This window comes from Ceratotherium simum, chromosome 6, assembly GCF_057802395.1.
Source record: "Ceratotherium simum simum isolate JZ-2026a chromosome 6, ASM5780239v1, whole genome shotgun sequence".
NCBI classification, from domain to species: Eukaryota; Metazoa; Chordata; class Mammalia; order Perissodactyla; family Rhinocerotidae; genus Ceratotherium; species Ceratotherium simum.
The window spans coordinates 46,229,891-46,252,582 of record NC_141905.1 but is presented as its reverse complement, the minus strand read 5'-3'; the positions used below and the strand labels follow the sequence as shown (position 1 = coordinate 46,252,582).

General features: G+C 34.8%; 1 pseudogene; it reads left to right on the top strand.

The window, feature by feature from the left end:
- The first annotated feature begins 603 nt into the window (after positions 1-603).
- Positions 604-850, top strand: LOC101403006 (small nuclear ribonucleoprotein E pseudogene; annotated as a pseudogene).
- Positions 851-22,692: the final 21,842 nt, after the last annotated feature.

Here is a 22,692-nt window from a genome sequence, read left to right as displayed (position 1 = left end):
TCTGTTTTAGTACTAGCTTTTTGTATGTCATCAGTTTTTAAAGCTGACACAAAATTGCCTATTGAGTTTTCTTTTCTATTAAATACACACACACAAATAATCTCAAAGTAAAAATAATATGCAAAAATTCATGTAGGAAAAATGAAAAGTTCTGTTTATCCTAGTCTTTTCTATCATGGGAATTTACGTTATTACATTGCTAACAGTAGGAGTATATCGTGATATCTACAGTGTTTGTGTGTTGATTTTTATTTAAATTTTTTATTTTACTTGAAATTATTATGAAAAATATATGCATAAGTTTATTATTTGATAAGAAGCCTTGTAAATAGTAAGCAAATGATCTTGTGGAAAAAAATTCAGGAAGAAATTTACATTTTATGCTGAAATTGCTTAAAATATGGAAAAGCTGCAGGCTGTTAACATTTTAAGCTGATCTCTTCATCAAGGATGGAGCCCTACCTCCTGTTAATGATTCTGTGTTGAAACAAACACATCAAAAGAAAGTAAACAGTGAAAAAAGGGAGAGGAAGGGTGAAAAGTCTGGGGATGAGTTTGAGAAATGTAAAGCAGTCTATTCAGAATGTAGTCTTTCTGACCACCATGGCATACCATGGCCAGGGTCAATGAGGGCAGAAGATGAAGGTGCAGCCCATCAACCTCATCTTCAGACACCTGCAAAATAGAGCCTGGATCCAGGTGTGGCTCCATGAGCAAGTGAAATATGCAGATGGAGAGCTATATGGTTGGTTTTGATTAGATGATGCGAAAGAGATTAGTTCTAAAACATTCAGGAAAAAGGCTAGGTCATATCATGAGTATTACTTTCGTACAAAGTGTCTCCAACTAGAAATGAGCAATGAAGTGAGAAGTTGAGAAGGCAGTGTAGTTTTTTGTTTGCTTGTTTAAAGTATCTTTTGTTGCAAATATAGTTCTAAAACAATTGTTCATATTGCTTTAAATTACCCTTATGTTATTATGAGATCTCAATACATGCAGTTAGGTTATTATTATTTTTTAAATATTGTCATAAGGTTAGTCCTGGGGCTGGAAATGAAAGTCAGAACGCTGATCCCGCATATTAGAGTACTTCTTCGGTTCTCCAGTCTTGCAATATGTTGCTGACTTGGCCCTGTGTGTAAACACGTTACATGTTTGCTATGGGTTCATCACTTCACCTGTCCTACCTGTGCGAGAGGAAAGCTCAGGCTGGGAGATGGTAGAGCCCATCCTTCTTGTGTAGTAGTTTTAGGAATTACCCTTGCATCTTGCTGCGCCTTGAAAAGATCAATCCCAAACAAAAGACTTAACACAGGTTGAAAGTGAAATTAAGATTTCACCCTTGGCCAAATCTCACTCCACATATTAGACGAATGACTGCTAACAATTAGAGATGCTTACCAAGATCTTTTTCTATGCCTTTATATACGCGCATATATATATATACATACACACATATATATACACATATTTCATAACTATTGTTACATTTTACATATTGTTATGTCACCTATATTACTTATTTTTTGATATATCAAAGGTATTTCTATGTACATATACTTTTATGCTATTCTAATTTTATCGCTTACATAGTATGTCATATTATGGATGTCACTTTTTAATGAGAATCTAAGTTGATTCTAATTTTTTACTATTTCAAACAATGCTACAGTGAGTAATATTTCTATGCATCTCTGGCACATATATGATTATTTCTATAGATAAAATCCTAGATACAGAATTTCTAGTTCTAAGGTCATATGCATTTTACATTTTGAAAAATAGATTCAGTTGCTGTCCAAAGAGCTGAATACTTTTATATGTATAAATGGTTATCAACACTAAATTTTATCAATCTTTTGAATTTATGCCAATCTCTGATATGGCAATCTGAACTATATTTCATTTTTATTTCATGTTGTTAATTTGAAGAAGCATATCATGTTTTAAAATTAATAGTTTGTGTTTAATATTTTTCAAACATTAATTAATAACTTTACCAGGGCTTTTATACTTTTCAAAAATTTACTTTAAAAATTTATCTAGGGGGGCCGGCCCCGTGGCTTAGCGGTTAAGTGCGCGCGCTCTGCTACTGGCGGCCCGGGTTCGGATCCCGGGCGCGCACCGACACACCGCTTCTCCGGCCGTGCTGAGGCCACGTCCCACATACAGCAACTAGAAGGATGTGCAACTATGACATACAACTATCTACTGGGGCTTTGGGGAAAAAAAGGAGGAGGACTGGCAGTGGATGTTAGCTCAGAGCCGGTCTTCCTCAACAAAAAGAGGAGGATTAGCATGGATGTTAGCTCAGGGCTGATGTTCCTCACAAAAAAAAAAAAAAAAATTTATCTAGGATATATATTATAGCAGCTGCTCCATCTTACATTCTCACAGCAATGTATGAAGTATTCAGTTTCTCCTCATCCTCACCAACACTTTTCATTTTCTTTTTTTTCTCTTTTTTCATTATTGTTATCACAGTAGATATGGAGGGGTATGTTATGATTTTGATTTGCATTCTCCTAATGACTAATGATCCTGGGTATCTTTTCATGTAGTTATTGGCCATTCATATATCTTCTTGAAGAAATGTCTATTCAATTCATTTGCCCAATTGTTTTTATTAACACTTTATCTTTTTAGAGCTGTTTTAGGTTCAAAGCAAAATTGAGGGGAAGATACAGAGAATTCCCATATACCTCCTGACCCTACACATTCATAGCCTCTCGTATTATCAACATCTCCCACTAGAGTGGTACATTTGTTACAATTGAGAAACCCACATTGAAACATCATCATCTCTCAAAGTCCATAGTTTACGTTAGGGTTCACTCTTGGTGTTGTACATTCTGTGTGTTTGAACAAATGCATATGACATGTAGCCATCATTATGGTATGCAGAGTATTTTCACTGCCCTAAAAGTCCTCGTGCTCTGCCAATTCATCTCGCCGCCCTCAGTCCCTGGCAACCACTGACATTTTTTATTGTCTCCATAGTTTTGCCTTTTCCAGAATGTCATATAGTTGGAATCATACAGTATGTAGTCTTTTCAGATTGGCTTCTTTCACTTAGTAATAATGCTTGTAAAGTTCTTCTATATCTTTTAATGCCTTGACAGCTCATTTCTTTTTAGCACTGAATAATATTTCTCTGTCTAGATGTACCACAGCTTATTTATTCATTCACCTACTCAAGGACATCTTGGTTGCTTCTAAGTTTTGGTATTTACAAATAAAGCTGCTATAAAAATCTATGTCCAGGTTTTTGTGTAGATATAAATTTTCAGCTCCTTTGAGTAATTACCAAAGAGTGAGATTGCTGGATCATATGGTAATAGTATGTTTAATTTTGTAAGAAAGTGCCAGACTGTCTTCCAAAGTGGCTGGACTATTTTGCATTCCCACCAGCAATGTATGAGAGCTCCTGTTGCTGCACATCCTCGCCAGCATTTGGTGTTCAGTGTTGCAGATTTTGGCCATTTTAATGGATGTGTAGTGGTATTTCATTGTTGCTTTAATTTGCCTTTCCCTGATGAGCGTCTTTTCATATGCTTATTTGCAGTCTGTATTACCTCTTCTTGGTCAAATTCTAAGGTGTTTGGCCCATTTTAAAATTGGGTTGTTTGTGTCCTTATTGTTGAGTTTTATGAGTTCTTTGTATATCTTGGATAACTGTCTTTTATCAGATATGTCTTTTGCAAATATTTTCTCCCAGTCTGTGGCTTGTTTTCTCATTCCTTTGACCTTGTCTTTCACAGAGAATTTTTTATTTTTAATGAAGTCCAGTTTACCAATTATTTCTTTCATGCATCATACCTTTGATGTTGTATCTAAAAAGTTATTGCCGTACTCAAGGACATCTAGGTTTTCTCTTATGTTATCTTCTAGGAGTTTTACAGTTTTGCATTTTACATTCAGGTTTTTACCTAAGTATTTAATTTTCGGGGGTGCTAATATAAATGGTGTTGTGTTTTTAATTTCAAATTCTACTTGTTCATTGCTGGAATATAGGAAAGAGATTGACTTTTGTATGTTGACCTTGTATCCTACAACCTTGCTATAACTGCTTGTTAACATTTGCTCGATTTTTAATTGGGTTATTTTTCTTATTTTTGAGTTGTAATGTTTCTGATATCTTCTGAATAAAGATCCTTTATAATATATATATGAGAAAAATATTTTCTCTTATTCTATAGGTTGTCTTTTCACTTTCTCGATGGCGTTCTTTAAAGCATAACGTGTGTGTGTGTGTGTGTGTGTGTGTGTATTTGTGTGTGTGTGTGTTTGATAGAGCCCAACTTACTTCTCTTTGGTTGCTTGTGCTTTTGGCATCTTATCTAAGAATCCATTGCCTTACCAGTGTCATGGAGATTAATTCTTATGTTTTCTACTAGTAGCTTTATAATTTTAGCTCTTACAGTTAGGTCTTAGATCCATTTGAGTTGTTTTGTATATGGTGTGAAGTAGAGGTCTAACTCTGTTCTTTTGCATTGGATATCCAGTTATCCCAGCATGATTTATTGAAATGACTATTCTTTTCCTGTTGATTTGTCTTGGTATACTTGTTGAAAATTTACCTATCATTAAGATAAGGGTTAATTGCTGGACTCTAAATTTTATTCCATTGATCTATACATCCATCCTTATGCCAGTACCACACTCTTTTGATGAGTATACTTTGTAGTATATTTTGAAACTGGGAAGTGTGGGTCTTCCACCTTTGTCCTTATTTTTCAAGATTGTTTTGGCTATTCTGGGTTCCTTGTATTTCCATATGTTCTGGACTTAAATGTTTGAGTCTCCCCAAAATTCATATATTGAAACTCTAACTCCCAATGTGATGATATTTGAAGGTAGGGCCTTTGGGAGATAACTATATTTAGATGAGGTCATAAGGATTGTGCCCTCCTGATGGGATTAGGTCCCTTAGAGGAAGAGGAGACAGGAGAGCTATCTCTCTCTCTGCCATGTGAGGACACAGCAAGAAGATGGCTATCTGCAAGCCAGGAAGAGGGCACTTACTGGGAAATGAATTGGCTAGCACCTTGATCTTAGACTTTCCAGCCTCCAGAACTATGAAAAATAAACATCTGCTGTTTAAGCCACCCAGTTTATGGTGTTTTGTTATACCAGCCTTAGTAGACTAGGACATCATATGAATTTTAAGATCAGATTGTCAATTTCTGCAAAGATGTCAGCTGAGATTTTGATAGGAAATATGCTGAATCTGTTGATCTATTTGAGTATTGCCATCTTAATGATATTGATATTTCAATCATGAACATGGATGTCTTTCCATTTACTTAATGTTCTCTAATTTCTTTCACCAATGTTTTAGAGTTTTTGGGGTATAAATTTTGTACTTCTGTTAAATATATTGCTACATATTTTATTTTTGATGCTATTTTAAATGTAATTGTTTCCTATTTTATTTTTTGATTATTCATTGTGAGGGTATGGAAATGCAATTGATTTTTGCATATTGATCTTGTATCCTGCAACATTGCTGAACTCATTTGTTAATTCTTTTTTTTTTTTTGCTGAAGAAGATTCATCCTGAGCTAACATCCGCTGCCAATCTTCCCCTTTTTGTATGTGAGCCACCACCACAGCATGGCCACTGACAGATAAGTGGTGTAGGTCCATGCCCAGGAACCAAACGTAGGCCGCTGAAGAAGAGCACGCCGAACTTAACTGTTACACCACCAGGGCTGGTACACATTTGTTAATTCTAATAGGTGTGTGTGTGTGTGTGTGTGTGTGTGTGTGTGTATTCCTTAGGATTTTCTGTATACAAAATCATGCCATCTATGCAACTATGAATACCAGTAATTTTACTTTTTTCTTTCCAATCTAGATGACTTTTATTTCTTTTCTTTGCCTATTTCCCTGGCTAGAACCTCCAGTACAATGTTAAGTATAAGTGGCAAAAGTGAGCACACTTTCCTTTTACTGATCTTAGGGGAGAAATTCCTTCAATCTTTTGCCCTTAAGTATGATGCTAGCTGTAGATTTTCCATACGTGCCCTGTATGAGATTGAGGAATTTCTCTTCTATTCCTTGTGTGTTGAGTATTTCATCATGAAATATTGTCAAATGCTTTTCTGCTTCTATTTAGATGATCATGTGTGTGTGTGTTTTTCCCTTCATTCTGTTAACATGGTGTATTATACTACTGACTTTTGGATGTTAGCTGACCTGGCATTAATGGGGTAAATCCTATTTGATCATAGTGTATAATCCTTTTTACATGTTATACTGGATATGGTTTGCTAGTATTTTAAAGATTTTTACATGGATATTCATAAGGGATACTGGCCTGTAGTTTTCTTATGATGTTTCTGTCCAGTTTTGGTATCAGGATGATACTAACCTCATAGAAAGAGTTAGGAATTTATGTTAATTCTTCTTTAAACATTTTATAGAATTTGCCAATGAAGTCACCTCTTTGTGAGCTTTTCTTTGTGGGAAGGTGTTTTAATTTCCTCATATTCATCCCATTGATGAGGAAGGGATTCCTGTCCTAGGGTCTTGGGTGTGGCTGAATATATGACAGCTGGCATTGGACAGATGAGATTAACAGCAGGTTATTAGTCACATATACTCACATCCTGGGAGAGGAGGACACCTCACACTGTGCAGGGCTACATGGGGATTACATTCAGGAACAGAGTGAACAACTCAGGAGCTGTGGTAGGTGGGCCTAGAGGTATGACAGAATGAGGTGGCCCCAGGTTCCTATGGAAGGATGTGATAGGCTTGCTTGAATAATTCCACAGACCGGAAGAGAATTGAAACCCACTACTCAGGGCTAAGCAGGAATTGTGCTTGGTCTCTTTGATAAAGAAGATTGTTTGACCGGAAGACCTTATCTGCAGGAGCAGAGTAGGGAAAGGAACTTACAATTTGACCATTTGAGGTTCTTCCTATTTTGCCAGATGTCAAGGCAGCATATACTTTGGGGTCTTAATTTTAAACGTTATAACACAGAAATTTTGATTATTAATTCTATCTCTTTACTTGTTATAGGTATATTCAGAAATTCAATTTGTTCTTGCTTCTGTTTAGGTAATTTGTGTTTTTCTAGAAATTGTCTGTTTCATCTAGATTGTCTAATTTGTTGCCAAAAATTTGTTTCATAATATTCTTTCATAATTCTTTTTTATTGCTGTAAACTTTATGGTAATATCCTTTCTTTAATTTTTGATTTTAGTAATTTGAGTCTTCTTTCTTTTTTTCTTGGTCAGTCTAGCTAAAGATTTGTCATTTTGTTGATTTTTTTCAGAGAACCACCTTTTGATTTCATTGATTTTCTCTATGGTTTTAATATTCTCTATTTCATTTATTCTACTCTTATATTTATTATTTTCTTCCCTATGTTCTTTGGGTTTATTTTGTTAATATATTTCCAGTTTCTTAAGGTGGGAGTTCAAGTTATCTGTTTGAGATATTTCTTCTCAACATAAGCATTTACAGCAATAAATTTCCTAGTAGTATGACTTTATTTGCATACCATAAGTTTTGGTACATTGTATTTTCATTTACTTTTCTCTTAAAATATATTATAATTTCCCCCATAATTTATTCTTTGACCCCTTGGTTATTTAATATCGTGTGATTTATTTTCCACATTTGTGAATTTCCTGAATTTTCTTCTCTTGTTGATTTCCTATTTCATTTCACTGTGTTTGGAGAACACAGTTTTGTGATTTTCATCATTTTAAATTTATCAAGGTTTTCTTTTTGTCCCAACATGTTGTCTATCTTGGAGAATTTTCCATATATACATGAGAAGAATGTGTATCATGATCTTGTTAGGTGATGTACCATCTAGGTTTGAAGGAGGATATTTTCTGGGGCAGCAGCTAATAACCAGCTTGAAAAGAATTTCATTTGATTACCCTGTGGTGCCAACTGACGTCTTGAGATGTCATGGATGGGCTGCCCTAGATGAGCATCTGGTTAGTTGTCACATCTGTAGAACTTGAATTGCCAAATCTCTATTTGTATCAGAAGATAAGAATGCTATTTTATTTACTTACAAGACGTATTCAAAAAGTTAATTTATTTAGTTCCGAAGTCTTTTTTTTTTTTTTGTGAGGAAGATTGGCCCTGAGCTAACATCTGCCAATCCTCCTCTTTTTGCCGAGGGAGACTGGCCCTGGGCTAACATCCATGCCCATCTTCTTCCACTTTATATGGGACACCGCCACAGCATGGCTTGACAAGCAGTGTGTCAGTGCGCACCCAGGATCCAAACCGGCGAACCACGGGTCGCCGCAGCGGAGCACGTGCACTTAACTGCTTGCGCCACCAGGCTGGCCCCAGTTCCAAAGCCTTTAATCCCTGGTTTCTAATATGAGTAATGAATGAATAAATGCATTTAAAATAAGCAAATGCATATCAGTCTTTGCATTTTTGCACTGACTTAGCTTGTTAATTGTTAATCATAAAATAAAAATAATGGATTTTTTAAAATAGTCCACTAACTTTAATAATTAAATTTAGGTTTAATCCCTGTGTTTATTTCATTATTATGTTTTCACTTGACAAGTGATAAAAATTCAAATCACTATGTGAAATAACCACGTTAGAATTATAGCACCGTAGAGTTATTAAAGCTATAAAATCCTTGGGAACATGTGGTGAGAAAAGATAGTCATCAGTATGTGAAGTGTTCCTTTATGAAATTCCTCAGAATATCTTTAGAATGCAAGAACTCAGTGTATAGCTAATCAGTTCAAAGAGAGTCTTATTTTAAATAATGACCTAGGATGTACTTGTTTTTCACTCTCTATTAGAACATTTGTTTATTTATTATGCAACTCAAGAAAATGTTTATCTCTGGGGAATAGTAGAAATGCGATTACCTATATTTTATTCATAACCATGTTAGTACAGCAATCTCCAGGGTATTTGGAAAATTTTATATGATACCAGTAATAATCCATAGCATTTCAGTCACCAAATGAAAAGATTCTTTCTGCATACTGATTAAGTAATCTGTAATAAAACTTTTTAAACAGTTAAGTTTCACAATAATGGCATCTGAACACGAGATTATTAAATCACATTGGAGTCTCTTTTTCTTCTCCTGTAAATGAGCTCACTTCTTCAAAAGCAACATTTTGCCTTTAATAGCCTCTTACTAGCTGTGTGAACTTGGACAACTTGTAGTCAGAGAATCTCAGGGATAAAAGGAATTTTAAAGGTTATATTGTCCAGTTATTCACAGAATTCATAGACCTTCTCTTTCTTCAGCACTCTCACAGAGGAGTAATTCTGCTTCTGTTTAAATATTTTCAGTAACAGGAACTCAGTGCAACCCAATGAATTCAAACTGGTTTTAGACAACTCTAAGTCGTAAGAATTCTCTCTTTGTTCACTCTTTCTTTTGAATCAGTTTCCTTACATTGAAAATGGGGATAGCAATAGCTATCTATTTCACAGAATTATTGTAGGGATAAAATATATAATGCGTCTGGAAAATACAATCTATATAGTGAAGCTGGGACATAGCTGTAAAATATTCTTGTTACATCCAGTGTAGGAAACTATATTATTATTCAAAAATATTTACTTCTATTCTCTGGGGAAAAATTATATTTCATCACTCATTGATACTAATCTTGGGCCAAGTGACTTGCTTTGCCCTATAGAATAAGAATCTAGGTGACATGTGTCACTTTTGGAGAGAAACTTTGAGAGCCAGCACCTGGTCCCATGTTCACCTTTCCGTTCTGTCCCAGGGACCAGCAATACTTCAGATAGAGTCTGCTTTGACTGATTGAATCCAGGAGTGAAGTCAATATGGAGCTGGCCAAAAATGCACTTGTCACATAATTTACTGAGAAGTTTTTTGGTTGTAACCAAATATAACCTCACTTATCTTCTTTGATGCAAACTTTCTTCTTTCTGTAAAGGCTTGTTTTTCAAATTTATATTCTTGCAGACTTCTTCCCACTATGAGGAGGCCCTTTTTCCCTGCTGATTCCACATGAACTTGAATATGAAGCAGGCAGGAAAGCGCACTCTCTTGGGCTGTACACGTAAGATTTCAATGACCTTCCTGATTCAAGTAGGTATTTATTGGCTAAATTGAGAAACTTTTCTCTAAATAATGTCCTTTTATGGCATCATTTTCATGAAAATTCATTTGGATTTGTCCTTTTTCTCTAACTGAAAAACGACAAATAAAGCAAATCTTTAGGTTTGTCTGAGAAATCTAATGTATGGTCCCAGGCTCAGGGAGCAGAACTTAGCACAATGAGGTTAAATAATTTCCTTGTGATAATTTAGAGCAATTTTAAAGTAGAGATTCTTCTAAAATGACGAGAATGTTTAGAATTCACTACAGTTCTCCAAATCTAAGTGTAAGATAGCTGAAAATAGCACATCCTTTGCGAAAAAATGAGACACAATAGATGATAGTAACACAAAAAGATACTGTTATATGGCATTTATTGAGCATTTACTATGTGAGTAACCTTTACATGCTTTGTTTATTTCAGTGTCAAAACAAGCTGTGAAGTATATGTTATTATTAACCTTATTTTATGTATGAAATTCAGGCTTAGAGAGGCTATGAAATTTACTCACTATTACACAGTGGTTAAGTTGTGGAGTCAGACTACGTGCCCAAGGCTGTCTCAATTCAAGCTACAGAGATCAGGAGTGAAATGTCATATTGTTTTCTTTCTAAAATGTAGAATTATGTTAGTATAGGGAGCAGCACCCTGTGCAGGTAACAACTCAGGGTGCCTGAGTGACTTGCCAGAGCTTCTCTTAGAGAAGGAAGGATCAGTCTGGTTATTCTAAGATTTTGTGTGTGTATGTATATTTGTATATAAACAATCTCAAAATTTTTTTCTCCTACAAACTTGGCTGGAAAGAAACTATCTTAGGTCAATCCCTCTGTTTCTCCACATACCCCCAGAGCTTATATGGTTTTTTCCCCCATTTCAGGATGACCTTCATAGTTATGTTATTGAATATTATATGAAATATTATATGATTTATTTTATGAATATTATATTCATTCATCAATATTATATGAAATAATATTATTTCAATAAAAATATTAGGGACTACTATAATTTTTGGCTCTTTTGTCACTGCTCTGTTGCTAACATTTAAAATAGGTCTGTTATATAATAGGTGCTCAAAATATTTGTTGAATAAATGTCTGATTAATATATGAATTAATATATATTAATTATATATAATATATATTTTAGGAACAACTCGGTTTCTGGAGCTAATTCTATGATGGGGTCTCCTGCCTATTAATATATTCCAATAATAGTGTCAGCAAAGTTTGTGTTGGGCCATTTTGGCTTGTGTACTTAGTCGAATAGTCCCACTGTAAGACATAAACATTGGCCATTAAGATGCTATTAGTTTCCTAAAGATAGTAGATTGAGTTCATATGTTAAGCCCCCAGTGGAATGAATACAAAAAGCCTGTAATAATAAAGAGAAAAGAGGGAATTCAGTGATGTCAACAGAATTTCTGAAATCAGAAATCATATGAAGACAAGCTAGTAGAGGAAACAGCTGAAAGTGTGTATGAGGACGCTGCATGGGAGCCTGTCTTCCTCAGAAACGCCAGAGAAGATCTAGACTCTGTGTAAATTGATGCAAAGAGCAGAAATGTGAGCTGGGACTCACACCAATGGGATTAATTGGACCTCTGTGTGCAGAATAGCTGTGCACTTCAGCCATCTTATCTGTTTTCTCTTTCACTCCTTTCTTCATGCAGCCTGGTCTTTACATTAAAGTAAAAAAACATAACAATAACAAACCCAGACAAATAAAAAATAAGCAAGGGTTTCTCTGTGAAGAAATTTAAATAACTGCTGTCGATAAGCTAGGGATGTTAGGGTGGATGTTGGTACCTCAGAGTGAAGAGTTCCTCGGGTGATGCAGGAGATTGTAGGGGACAGATGTGTCAGCTGGTTTCCTGATCCCGCATCTAAGGCAAGCCTCCCAGTCCACAACCCCTCCCATATAGACTTGGAAATTCCTTTTAGCCTTCTCAGTCAGAGAAGAGGTGTACCAGGGAAACAAAGCTACTTACATCACAGTGAGTGAAATATAAATAGATACCTAGAGTAATCTTTTTTTATTTGTTTCATTTTTGAGTATGAAAACAATTTAAGATCTTCAGGCAAATGAAAAAGACAGAAGTTAATAAACAAAATAACTTACCGAATATATAATGAAGACAGAGAAGAGGAAAAAAAAATTAATTCCTACCCTCAGAGTTATTTGAGAAAATATTATATTCATAAAAAAGCATAATATGCTAAGAAAAAGAAATAATCAAAAAACACATAACATCTCTTGAAGATTAAAAATACAAATGCCAATGTTTAAACATTATTATATGAGTTGAAATTTAAAGTTTAAGAAACTTTCCTGAACATTAATCAACACAAAGAGTTGAAAATTGTGAGAAAAAGAAATTCAAGATCTCTATCCTGGACGTACAAGACCTAACCAATAGGAGATCCTGAGGGAGGGAACAAGGGAAATGAAAGGGAAGACTTAAGTGAATAAATAACAAGACATTTCCTAGATTTGAAGAAGGGCATGAAATTTTAGATCTAAACAGGATTTTTAAAAAATCCAATTCTAGACTCGGTATAATAAAGTTTCAAACTCCAAGGGGAAAGAAAATAATTCTGAAAAACTTTAAAAAAAGAATCACCCACAAAGAAATGATAACCCACAACATAGGATACCAGAATTTAGTGGTGGAAATCCCTTTCAAGTTCCAAGGGAAAATCATTTTAAGCTTAAAATTGTATATTCATAAAAAATATCAGTGAAATATGAAGACATAACAAAGAACCTTAAGGATTAGAAAAAGTAACTCACATACATATTTTCTGAGGAAGTAAGTGAGGGTAAATTCCAGAAATGCAAGGTAGAAAGCAATGAAGGGAAAAACAGATTGTAGGAAATAGTGGCTCTGATTCAGCAGTGGAGTAAACAGAAATTATCAGATTATAGGGGGACTATAGCCTGGCAAGAGAACAGAGTCATTTCATGGTTTATCAAAACATTGGAAAAAAAGGATGTGGGCCAGTAGATATATTAAAGGATGTGATAATTTCAAGAATTTGATAACATCGTGTTATGTTTCTGTCAGCAAGAAAAAAATGAAAGGTACTTGGAGACATGGGGAAGAGAGAAAATGTGCAGTTAAGTCATGAAACAAGTAGGAAGTAAAATAAAAAATAAAAAAAGAGGAAGATTGGCAACAGATGTTAGCTCAGGGCAAATCTTCCTCAGCAAGAAAAAAAAAAGTACTCATCTTTGAGAGGCTACACTGGTGTTTCTCAGTCTAAAACCTTTACCTCTTTACTGTTTGACTGTTTGAATTGCCAGTTGAATATAGTACTCTCTTTCAAAGGTATCATTTAAGTTAAGACAAACTTTTTATGGTATGGACAGTCTTGAGCATATATAGTTTGGATTTCTCAATTGAAAATGGACAGTGGATGTAATATTAATGTTATTATTTTTATGATAAGAAGGATTACAGAAATATCCTATCATTCAAAGGAGAAATTTGATCTATTCATAAAAACCTGTTCTGAACAGAAATTATTTTGGGGTGGCTAATAATTGATTGAATTATTTCACTTTTCATTTGTTCAGCTCTTTGGACACAGCCAATAATAAACATGAATAAATAAAAAGTGCTATCATTGTTTCTATGTCAGTGGGCAATAACAGACTTAAAATGAGACGTAAAATGGTACAATTCTTAGGTCAGCAGAGTAGAATGTTTAAAAACAGAAACCCACTTATTTCCAGCTTTAAAGCATGGCAATATTCTACTGCCCCCAAAACTGCTTCATGCTTTGAAGAAAGTAGTATTTTTAGCAAGACAATTACTCACGTGTAAAGAGGAGATTTCATTTCATGTATTTGAAAGGCTGCCAAGATTTGACATTTTATATTTGTCTAGCATTTGAAAAGATATTATTATTTTTTTGTTAGAATTTTTGGGAGGGAGAAAAGCTATAAAAATTCAATCTTGTGTGAAATTGTTAGAAATTGCCTTTCAGTTGGCTGAGTAAATAGATTATTGATTTCACCCTTTTATAAAATGAAAGGTTAATGAACAAAATCACACAGCATTCATTTCTAAAAGAAATATATATATACACACATAGTTTGATAACATTCCTTTGCAAAAAAATTTAGTATTTATACCAAATTTATGAGCTGATATGATGTTATGATACGGAAAGAATCATGCCATATGCTTAGCTTCATGATCCTGCCAATTTGTAATGATTGCTGTTTTGCAATATGGCAGGTGTTATTTAATATCGAGGACCACTTACAGTGTAGGCTAATGGAGAAAAGTTTTCTATATCAATTGATATGGCCTAGCTGAGAAAGTGATGAAACAGACTTTTGTTTTCTTTATTACTGAGGATAGATATAGAAACACATGTAGGCAAATTGAAGTGTATTATTATTACAATCCTTGTGACTATACCAATAATTTTTCAAAGAATCTACTGGTTTAAGGTAGAAAGTTCCATACAAGTTACTATTTTGCCATTGGCAGATGATGAACAAAAATTGATCTGGATGAAATTTGTTAAAATTACTTTGTGTTCCTTTTCTAAGTACAGGCATACCTTGGAGATATTGCGGGCTTTGTTCCAGACCACCACAAAAAAGTGAATATTGCAATAAAGCAAGTCACACAAATTTTTTGGTTTCCCAGTGCATATAAAAGTTATAGTTACACTATACTGTAGTCTATTAAGTGTGCAGTAGAATTATGTCTAAAAAATTAATGTACATACCTTAATTAAAAAATACTTTATTGCTAAAAATTACTAACCATCATCTGAGCCTTCAGTGAGTCGTAATCTTTTTGCTGGTGGAGGGTCGTGCCTTGATGTTGATGGCTGCTGACTGATCAGTGTGGTGGTTGCTGAAGGTTGGGGTGGCTGTGCCAATTTCTCAAAGTAGGATAGTAATGATGTTTGCTGCATCAATTGAATCTTTCATTCACAAAAGATTTCTCTGCAGCATGCAATGCTGTTTTGATGGCATTTTACTCACAGTAGAATTTCTTTCAAAATTGGAGTCAGTCCTCTCAAACCCTGCTGCTGCTTTATCAGCTAAGTTTATGCGATATTCTAAATCCTTTGCTGTTATTTCAACAATCTTCACAGCATCTTCACCAGGAGTAGATTTCATTTCAAGAAACCACTTTCTTTGCCCATCCATAAAAACAATGCCTCATCCATTAATGTTTTATCACGAGATTGCAGCAATTCAGTCTTTAGGCTCCACTTCTAGTTCTAGTTCTCTCTATTTCCATCATATCTGCAGTTACTTCCTCCATTGATGTCTTGAACCCCTTCAAGTCATCCATGAGGGTTGAAATCAACTTCTTCAAAACACCTGTTAATGTTGATATTTTCACTTCTTTTCATGAATCACAAATGTTCTTAATAACATCTAGAATGGTGAATCCTTTCCAGAAGATTTTCAATTTACTTTGCTCAGATCCATCAGATGAATCCCTATCTATGGGAGTTATAGCCTTATGAAATGTATTTCTTAACTAATAAGACTTGAAAGTCAAAATTACTCCTTGATCTATGGGCTGCAGACTAGATGTTGTGTTAGCAGGTATGAAAATAACATTAATCTCATTGTACTTCTCCATCAGAGCTCTTGGATGACCAGGTGCATTGTCAATAAAGAGTAATAGTTTGAAAGGAATCTTTTTTTCTGAGCAGAAAGTCTCAACAGTGTGCTTAACATACTCAGTAAACCATGTTGTAAACAGATGTGCTATCATCGAGGTTTTGTTGTTCCATTTATAGAGCACAGGCTGAGTAGATTTAGCATAATTCTTAAGAGCCCTAGAATTTTTGAAGTGGTGAATGAGCATTGACTTCAATTTAAAGTCACCAGCTGCATTAGCCTCTAAGAGAGTGAGCCTGTACATTGGAGATTTGAAGCCTGGCACTGACTTCCCCTCTTTAACTATGAAAGTCCTAGATGGCGCCTTCCTCCGATATAAGATTATCTCGTGTGCATTGAAAATCTGTTGTTTAGTGTAGCCACCTTCATGAATTATCTTAGTTAGATCTTCTGGATAACTTGCTGCAGCTTCTACATCAGCACTTGCTGTTTCACCTTGCATTTTTATATTATGGAGATGGCTTCTTTCCTTAAACTGCATGAACCAACTTCTGCTAGCTTCAAACATTTCTTCTGGAGCTTCCTCACCTCTTTCAGACTTCATAGAATTGAAGAGAGTTAGGGCTTTGTTCTGAATTAGGTTTTGGGTTAAGGGAATGTTGTGGCTGGTTTGATCTTCTATTCAGTCCACTAAAACTTTCTCGATATCAGCAATAAGGATGCTTCACCGTCTTATCATTCATATGTTCATTGGAGTAGCACTTTTAACTTCCTTCAAGAAGTTTTCCTTTGTATTCACCACTTGGCTAATCGTCTCAAGACCTAGACAGTCAAGACCCAGATTTCAGCCTGTCTCAGCTGTCAACATGCCTTCTTCACTAAGCTTAATTAATTCTAACTTTTGATTTAAAATAAGAGATGTGCAACTCTTCTTTTCAGAACACTTCGAGGCCATTATAAGGTTATTAACTGGCCTAATTTAAATATTATTGTGTTTCAGGGAATAGGGAGGCCCAAGGGGAGGGAGAGAGATGGGAGAGTGGCCAATCAGTGGAGCAGTCAGACCACACAAAACATTTATCAATTAAGTTTGCTGTCTTATGTGGGCGTGATTGGTGGTGCCCCAAAACAATTACAATAGTAACATCAAAGATCACTGATCACAGATCACAGTAACAAATATAATAATAATTAAAAATTTTGAAATATTCCAAGAATTGCCAAAATGTGACACAGATGTGAAGCGAGCAGATGATGTTGCAAAAATGGCATTGATAGACTTGCGTGACACAGGGTTGCCACAAATCTTCGATTTGTAAAAACTGCAGTATCTGTGAAAAACAATAAAGTGAAGTGCAGTAGAACAAGGTGTGCCTGTAAAGTATACCATTATTGAAACGTTCTTTTAAGTACATCATCAACAGTTATTGTTTATATAGGGTCTTTCAACAAGATTGTCCCTGCTTTACATGTGAAGTAGAATGTAAAAGCAAGCAAAATGGAAAATTTTAGTAAATAAAACAATTTCATCTCTGAATGTCTAGACAATTAAGTCTTATTTTTAAATTTGTTCCCTGCAGATAATTACTTCAATTCTTGACTCTAGTTCAAGAAAAGTTTTCCGTCTAATTTTAGTTACCATTAGATATATACATATGAATCTCAAAATCATTGATGATGTTGCTTTGTCTTTACTGAAACAAAAGCTTCTAGTTGAGCAAAAGATAATTTAAATAGTATCTTCAGAATTTTTTTCCAAGGTTAAGAAATGATACTCCAAAACAAAGATGGAAAATAAGGGGGCAGAGTAGAGTGGGGGAGAAGGCAGCAGAGAAAACTAGCATTAATTTGGAAAAAAAAAAAAAACCTCTTTTTGATTTATTCACTTTAAAAAACTAATTTCACAGGCCATATTCCATTTGACTTTTGTATCAAAAATAAATATATAATAGGGCCAGCCCTGTGACCTAGTGGTTAAGTTCAGCGTGCTCTGCTTCAGTGGCCTGGGTTCAGTTCCCAGGCGTGGACCTGCACCACTTGGCAACCATGCTGTGGCAGCAACCCACATGCAGAATAGAGGGAGATTGGCACAGATGTTAGCTCAGGGCTAATCTTTCTCAGCAAATAAATAAGATAGATAGATAGATAGATAGATAGATAGATAGATAGATAGATAGATAAAAATAAATAAATAAATAAATAAAATAAACCAGAGGAACCAGTCCAGATTCACCATGGCCTGGATTTAAATAATGTTGGAGAAATAGAATTTAATACAAAACATCCTCTCAACTCAGAAAACCTATCTACAATGGCAGAAAATAAAGAAAACAGTTTTTTACTGAATAAACATTAAACCAGAATGTGATGTGCATCACAGGCAATCCACTGAAAGACTGCAAAGACATAAAGACGTCTCACCCTTTTATATACCAAATGGATGCAACCCGTTACATACATGATGTCAGGATAAACCAAAACTAGGCCTCAGTAAGAGGACTTGACAGCACAATTTGCCACACATAGTTCATCCTAAATTCACCTGGTGATTGAGATGACCATCTGTGTTTGCTATTTGGCTTTGTCCAAAGGAAAAATAAACTCCTCATATCTTTATGCAAGGAGGTAGTTTTGAGCAAGGCACTGACTGAAGTTAGGCTCCTACCTCTCACAGAAATTGCGAGATGGTGGCACTATCCTCCTTGTGACCACGTTTCAAGGAGGTAGTTCCCAGGTCCTTGATAAAGGCATTCCTGGGTCATAAGGCTGGAAAGAGGCATATTTAGCTTTAAAAAAGATGGACATCCATTTCAAAGAGACAAAGAACTTACAATTAAAAATTTTCGTAAGTAAAAGCTCTAAGAAAAGGATGAAGGAATGTCTTCCCTGTTTTCAACAGGGAGTATTAAATGTCTTATTTTTAATTTTTGTTTGCCCTTACAGCTATTAGGGGGAAATAAAAAAGATTTTATGAACTAGAATTCTCTTCTGATTCGCTAATGTTGGTTTTCACAGAGGAAAATCACTGATATTGATAAGTGAGATTTGTAGCTTAAGGATATGCTTACTCACTGAAGTTTAAGATTTGCTGTGTTTAAACTTATTCAAATAATGAATATTAATATACCAGAGATAATATTGAAAAATTTTACTCAAAGACTTCTTTAATTGGTATTTGACTAAAGTTGTCTATGCTTATACAGGAATAGCAGAATTTTGGAAGATCTACTTTGACTGTTTGGTGGACTGTGAGGTAGAGTTTCCAGATTTAGCAAATCGAAATTCCAGACACTCCTTTAATTTGAATTTCCAAAAAATTCAAATTCATTTACCTGTCTTGTGTTTTGTCTGGCAAACCACTCTGAGATGGTTGAAGCAATAAGACGTTCAACTTACGCAATTAGTTAAGTACTAAAAATTTGATGAAGGCCAGTAAGAAAGATGCAGTCATTCCTTTCATTTATCAACTAGCAAATTGCCTAGAAATATTTCAAGGGACTGTGTTTTCTGGGGAAGAGAATTAACCGGGAAATCAGAAAGTTAATATTAGGAGCTGATGGCAATTAGCATTTATTTAATGCTAGCAACGTGCCATGCTTGGCTAAGAGTTCTACAAGTATTATCTCATTTAATTCACACAACATTTTTAGAAGTAGAGAGTAATATTAACCTGTTTTACAGATGATGAAAATAGTTTATGATAGTTAAGTAACCTTGACAAACAGAACTGTGGTTTAAATCCCATCTTGTCTAAACTGAAGGTTTCCTTTCCGAAACAGTATACTATACAGCCTACCAGATGGCATAGCCTCTAGGATCTGTTTCTTTTTTATCTAGATTTGTGGCTTGCCTTGGATGAGCCATTTAACCTCCCTGGTTTTCCATGTTTGCATATATAAAATTAGAACATTAAATTAGGTGATTTCGAAGGTTGCTTCATTTCTACAATTCTATGATTTTGTCAAGAAATCAGATAGTTATGCTACTGAAGTATAAGAAATAGAAAAATACTTAATTTAGCCTCTATCTAGATTTTCAGGTCAAACAGGGCACAGAGTTTCTTTCATATCCCTGTATTTCTTCTCAGTATGTACTGTATTATTCTGCACAGACCCTCAGTGGCCGCTTGAGTAGAGGTGGCGATCATTGAATTGTGTATTTCTTCTGGCAATAAGTCATCCAGAAGGCCATTAGGAAGAAAAGACAAATTCTCAAGTTCCCTCTGTTTTTCTAATGGGAGAATTGACTTTAATATATGGGAGAATGTTGAATATGCTCAATGCTAATTTGCTAAAATGGTAGTGGTGAACCATGTAGGTTAGTAAACCAATCAAGTTAGTAGCAAGAAGTAATGACTGGTTGCTGGGAATCAGAATATGCATATAAGACTCCAAGATCCTTTAAAGTTATCCCATTCTTTTAAATTCTGGAACAACTATCCTCCTCCATCTCCTAGAGCGTTGTTTTTCATTCACAACTCCACTGGCTCCCATTATGTTTCAGAGCTGAGAAGATACATTCTTCAAAATAGGCATAGATTTCTAACTCCCTCTCCCTCCCACCTCTCTCTCTGTTTTTCTGTCTCTATCTCTCTTTCAGCCTTCATTTTACTTAAATAAGAAATAAACGGAGATGAATGTAAAAATCCCAAAGTGATTCACTTTAGAAAAAGGCCATATGTGAATGAATGGAAGCATAGTTTCTGAATAGCTACCCTTCCAGGTATAAGAATTATGAGTCTATAAGACGGAAGGAAGCATACAAGAGCAGACCAGAAATTAGAGCTGCCTTGACACTGTGATGGTGGGGTTCAATACACACAAAATATGGCACTTTGACATATTGAATATTCTGAGCTGAAAGAGTTTGAGAAAATAGCAGAAGCAGGAAGGTCATTTTGACCCGCCCCTTTCTTCCTTGAAATGAGCCATAAAACCTTCATGAGAAAGGTGTCCTTCCTGTACCCAGAGAAAAGGAGCATCCTTATCTCTGAAGACAAAGGGATGCCAAGAAGAATCCAAACAAACAGGCCTTGCTAAGTTTCTCCCAGTTTACTACACTTACCTCATTACTCCTTGATCTATCATATTCCCCCATGACTGTACACTCCTTATCAACCTTAGCATGAAATATTCAGCACAGGTCTGTTATTTGGGTTTTCATTTCCTTCTGAAGGCTCCTGTGTCACATAGAACTTAAATGAAATAAATTTGTGTGCTTGTCTCCTGTTAATCTGTCTGTCAGTTTAGTTTTCAGATCCAATCAGGGACCCAAAGAGGGTTGAGGAAAACCTTTACCTCCTTACAGTGACAGGACCATCAAAAGACATAGTGGTATTTATAGTTAGCATGAAGATGATTATTCTGCATCTACACTCTGGCAGGTATAAATCTAAGATGATATATTTCAGATCAAGAAACTTGGCATTGGCAGCAGGTAGGCTGGGTTTAATAAGACGTAAATGTCTAAGAGTTGAGAAGATTGAGTTTTAAGAGAAGATTACAGAGACAGGCAATATAAATTACAATGCAGTGATTCACTCAAATAGGTCGGAGCTAAAGGAAATGTGTAGTTTAATATTAGGAAAATATTATTTTCCAAAATAATATTGTAGAAAATATAATATTTTCCAACCATAAATAAATAACTAAACCATAAATATAACTAAAGTACTATAAGACTAGGCCATGCTCATCAAACGAAAAAATTAATTGCATGGGATCAGAAGAAGGGACTGTGCCTCTGCCTATGTTCTTTAAATTGATAGTTTATTCCGTAAAAAATAAAGAAAAGGCAAATATAAATAAAATTAATAAAATATAAGAAAGATTGGCAACTACAGCCAAAAATAAAGATTTAAGCATAGGATGTGGGCAGCTAAGGGGATTTTTGCACCTGATTGGCACTATCTTACTGGAAAGTGGATAAAGACATTTAAAGGGGGCAAAATGTGGGGAAGTATGAAGAATAAGATTTATGGGGCATTGTGGAGAAGATAGATACAAGGAGGAATTCTCAGAATGTCAAATAGAACAGGAAAAACTGCCAATGATTGATCCCATGGAGTTGGTGTCAAAACACTGGAAAAATCTAAATAGATTAAAATAAGCTAGGGAGATTTTACAGTAGACTATTGCCTCCTGTAACTTCCAGAACACTGTGGAGGCTATTTAGAGAGTTCAGGGAGTACAAGAAAGGAGTGTTTTTTTCGGGGAACTCAGAATATGCATATACCAGCAGTTGCCAAACATTGGTCAATAGATTTTCTAGTTCAGAATAACTTTTTAAAAAAATATAGATTTCAGGACTGTATTAGTGATCTCTTACTGGGTAATGAAATACCCCTAAATTTAGTGGCTTAACACACATTTATTTTCTCACAGTTTTGTGGATCAGCAATCTAGGTGACCTCTGGCTTGTCCTGTGGCTTAGGATCGCTCACAAGCCTCAATTATATGGTAAATATATTGGTAAACTAAGCACAGCTCTGGGTAATTTCACATTTTAAAAAAAAGGATAAAATAGGATTAATTTTTACATTATCTGCATGATAAAAATGATTAAGTAAAACAGAATGGGAAAAATGGAATACAGAAAAAACAAAGATTTCTGTTACGTAAACCTACTGTTATACATCTTGATTGAATGAATATAGTTTTAAAATCCGTATATAGCTATATATTTATTTATTTATATTTATATTTTTATCTCTATCTATCATCTATCCATCTATCTATTGACTCTATATCCATTAGCAATAAAGGCTAAACCATCTTTTACATAAAGAAATGGATTTTAAAGTATGCTAAACAAGAGGATATATAATTTAGGTACATTTCCCTTTGGCATTTTTTGCTTTATATTCTTAGCATCTAATATTTGAGAGTTTTTTAAGGAAAGAAATATGGTTTATAAATAAGAGTCACTGAAGTCTAGAGACTGTTTATTAAAGAATTACACTCAGAGGTAATTTTAGATTTAGCTATGGACAATTCAT